The sequence below is a fragment of the Papio anubis genome, chromosome 10 (assembly GCF_008728515.1).
Source record: "Papio anubis isolate 15944 chromosome 10, Panubis1.0, whole genome shotgun sequence".
Taxonomy (NCBI): domain Eukaryota; kingdom Metazoa; phylum Chordata; class Mammalia; order Primates; family Cercopithecidae; genus Papio; species Papio anubis.
In genome coordinates, this window is record NC_044985.1 from 30,040,694 (window position 1) to 30,045,002 (window position 4,309).

Here is a 4,309-nt window from a genome sequence, read left to right on the forward strand (position 1 = left end):
TCCAATTCTGATCAAACTTGTTATAAGTTGTCTTGCAAAAAATGTTATCACATTTGGTAATCCTACACTTCTGTAATTTAAAAACATAGAGTTTGCAAACTCATGGTCATGGTTGTTTTGTTTGTCCCACACAATCTTTTTCCAAAGTCTATTTTATTTACCATCTTGAAAAAACAAAAAAGCTCAGAAAATAATTTTAAATTCCAGATTTCTAGGAAAAAAAGAGGGAGATGGGCTAATTTGACAATGCATAATTTGAATTTCTACTTAACAATATTCTTCCACAGCACAGGGATTAAGTGTTACAGCTCTTTTAGAATTTGTTTAGCAGGCTTTCGGGTCTTTACTGGAAAGCCTCTTAAAAAACAACAAACAAATAATCAAACAAGAAAAAACCACAGAGACTGATGAACCTTTTAGTCAGAACATATAATCTTCAATGTATCATAGTTTCCATAAGGTTTACTTCTCCTACTCATCCCTAGGGGTTTGAATTGTGAGTTCTGCTCAAATTCAATTAATGAATTAAAGTGATCAACTATTTTTCTTATCAATATGACTGTATAATTCTAGCTAATACCTTATTATTCAGAATATAATTACTCAATTGTTTCATGAGTGGAAATTCCATCTCCATCACTAGACTGTGAGCTTTGCCAGGAGCTAGACATATTTTAGACATTGTTTACTATTCACACTACAGTAGTGCCTGGTACAGTGTGACGTTCAACGAATGCTTCTGCAGAAAGAAAAGAAGGTAGGAAGGAAAAAGGAAGGAAGATAACATTTTGAATTACAAAATGAATCTTTTCATTGTTTCCATTTCCAATAGTACCAATCATGCTGTGGACACTTAAATAAGAATCTTCGTTCAACTGGCTAAACAGAAAAAAACAAAATATGGGCCTTAGAATTATATATCACCTTGGCAACATTACAGTGAAGCTCACATGAGATCCTGTAAATATTTGTCCAATTCATTCTAGAAAAGCTTCAGGATAATGATTGGTAATACATGTTTTTCTTGATGGAACTTTATTTCCAATAATGTGCCAGGTCATCCATCAGACTTAACCGTTTCCCAAGTGTACTGCAAAAAAGTACTATCCCACCCTAACCTTAAGGCAGGAAAATGTTTCTGTGGTGAAATAAAAATTCCTCATGACTTAGTATACCTTTTAATTACTGATGACTTTAAAAATTTCTATACCCAATATTTCATTCCTCTCTATTTCTAGAAAAAAAGTGCTAGATTTAGAGTCAGCAGCCCTTCAGTTCAAGTCCTAAATCTGCCATTTATTAGCAGTACAGTAATATAGTCAACAATCACTTAACCCTGATATACCTCTTTATTTCCATCAGTAAAGTGGAGTCAAAAACACTTCCATCACTTCCATCACAATATTGTAAAAACTCAGTTATAAGTGCTATGTAAAAAATGTAAACAAGTTTTTAAAAAATCTATAGACATTACTTAAATAAGAAACAAAAAATTTGAGAACAAGCTCCTGCCTTTATAACAAACTATACAATTCAATCTTTTCTGTTTCACCCAACTTGGCAATGACAATTGATTTAACCAGTCAATTAATCTGATTACCAATTTGACCGAATTAAGCAATTAATTCTGTAACAGAGTCAAACAATTGATCAGTTTGTGTTAGCAGAGAAATGCAAAGTATTAAAAATGGTGGTTAAGGATAAACTAGAGTAATTTTCTCATTAATTTATTTCTAATTTGAGACTTCTTGTGCTCAAGTAAAATTGTACTGTGTCCCTGAAAGTACAAAAGTTCCTCTGGGTACACAGAATTCTAATCACACAATAGCAACCTTGTCCAGTCAGTCTCAGTAATGATTTCTCTCATTTTACCCTGACACACCTTTGAAATTTCTATTCAATTTTCTTGAACAAAATTAGATAACTGACTCTATGAAACTTTTTGTTTTGTTTTGTTTTGTTTTTAGAGACCCAGTCTGGCTCATCACCCAGGCTGGAGTGCAGTGGCTGGATCTTGGCTCACTGCAAGCTCGCCTCCCGGGTTCACGCCATTCTCCTGCCTCAGCCTCCCGAGTAGCTGGGACTACAGAGGCATCCCATGCACCTAAGCCCGGCCCCTAGTTTTTGTATTTTTAGTAGAGGCGGGGTTTCACGTGTTGGCCAGGATGGTCTCGATCTCTGACCCGCAAGTGATCCAGCCCGTCTATAGGCCTCCCCAAAGTGCTGGGATTACCGGAAAGGCAGGCCGCAGCCCGGCCCTATAGAGCTTTTAAAGAGACCTTTTCAGTGGAACACTCTCTTCACATTACTCTATTCATTATTACAGCTTTTTATTGATTACACACTAATTATCTGTTTATGTGGTCACCTGTGGTAAAATTGTGAGCACATTAAACACAGACTGTGTGGTCTTCATGTTGGAACCAAAAATCTAGCATAGCATCTGAATTTTTCCTGGATTCAGTAAACATTTGTTGAAAAAGGAATGTAAGAGTTATTGTACTACTAATCAACATATAAAATCAATTTCTGAACAAAGAGAGGAAATAGAATACACGAAGGAGGATGATGTATTGGGGCTTTAATTGAGTTCTCTTCCCTTCTCCCCATTCAATGTCCTCTTAGAGCATCTTAGAGTGTCCTACTTAGAGAGTACTTAGAGAGTACATTTCCCTTCTGTCTACCTTAGAGATAGTTAATTTTTTAATGTATTTTCCTCAGAAATGCTCGAAACTAGAAGAAGCTGAGAGCTAGGATTTAGATGATGTGAATATAGACTGCTGGAATAGAGGCTATAGCAAAGCTGGAAATCTCACCAACAAATGGTTGCACACTATTGAGACTGGCCCAATAGTCTCATACAAATAATATTTATGTTTTTTTGAATAGACATAGCAATTGACCTTCTCGTGTTTTAAAACTTGAAACTGACATTTGTCTCATCTGACTTCCTCAGGAAACCGCCCTCAGTGAAGAAACTAAAGCTCATCAGATTACCATGTCCAGAAAATGAGACACCAGCCCCCCATCCATCATGACTGCTTCCTTACCACTCCCTAATTCCTGGTTTTCTACCTTTCCTGCTATATAAACCCCACCATTTTAGTTGGGTGGAAGATGGATTTGCTACTTTATCTCCTGTTATCTTTGGCTGCAGCACCAGATTAAAGCCTTCTTCCCTGACAATACTCCTTGTCTCAGTGATTGGCATTCTATGCCACAAGCAGCAGGACCTATACTGAACCCCTGGAGTTTTGGTGACATTATGATTACCAGGATAAGAGACAGCAGCTACTAATGAAATATAAATCAGTGTGGCCAAGTATGTCATGGAAAGAAATGGTTCTTTGCTGAATCCAGGTGAAAGGGAAACTTCTAGAAACTTAAACTGCCCAAAGGGAGAAGGGAGGAAGGAGAGAGAAAGCATATTTGATTGGTTGAGTTTAAAAATTTCAATGAACGAAATTTAATCGTGGGAGTGATTTCATAAACTTGAATTAAAAGTTGAAAATTTTCATCTACTCATTGAAATGAGAACATCAAGAAAAACTTGCCTACATATATATAAAGTTATACATCCTTTTATACTCAGGCCTGTGTATTACTAAGACTACACTATTTAATTTGACTACTATACTTTATGTATAGTTTGGACTTGAAAGGAATTTGATGAGGTTTTGAGAATAATAGCATTAAATTTTGGTAGAAAATAACAATAGTTTTCATTAATTTGGACAATCTAGCCTACATTATTCTCATAAGAATTGATTAATAGTTTGTGCTGTTTTATCATTCATAATTAAAGAGTTATAATGTTATAATAATTACTGTTAATATGGTATGTTTTTGTTTGGGGAATTTTTGAGGAAACAAATTCTTTGCATTTGATTTATTTAAAAATTCACATATAACTCAAGTCTAAGCTTAGATTGAGTAACTTGCAAACTGTGTGCCTTGAGCAAGTTGGTCAACAGGTCTGAGCTACCTTGCTTCCTTAGTTTGTGTGTTTGGGATAAATATATTTATCCTAGCTCCCTGAATCACTGATTCTTAATATATGGAAAACTCTTAACATATGGAAAAGTGCATTGAAAACTTAAAAGCTCTACAAGTTATTGTTTTATCAATATGTTGTACTAATTTTTCTAAACATTCTCAAAGATACCTTTTTATTTTTCATTACAACCAAGTACTTCCCAATCATTTATTAAATACAGTCACTGGGCTATGTAAATAAGTCTGCTTCCTTGTGATATCTAATTTGATATTCATGATTTGCAAGATACTTTACTGTTCAATGTGTACAGTC

General features: G+C 35.0%; 1 non-coding gene across 1 annotated transcript; it reads left to right on the forward strand.

The window, feature by feature from the left end:
* Positions 1-297: 297 nt before the first annotated feature.
* On the forward strand, positions 298-359 carry LOC116269280. Its single transcript, XR_004176760.1, has one exon. It is a non-coding gene; the product is annotated as a U7 small nuclear RNA (small nuclear RNA).
* The last annotated feature ends 3,950 nt before the right edge of the window (positions 360-4,309 follow it).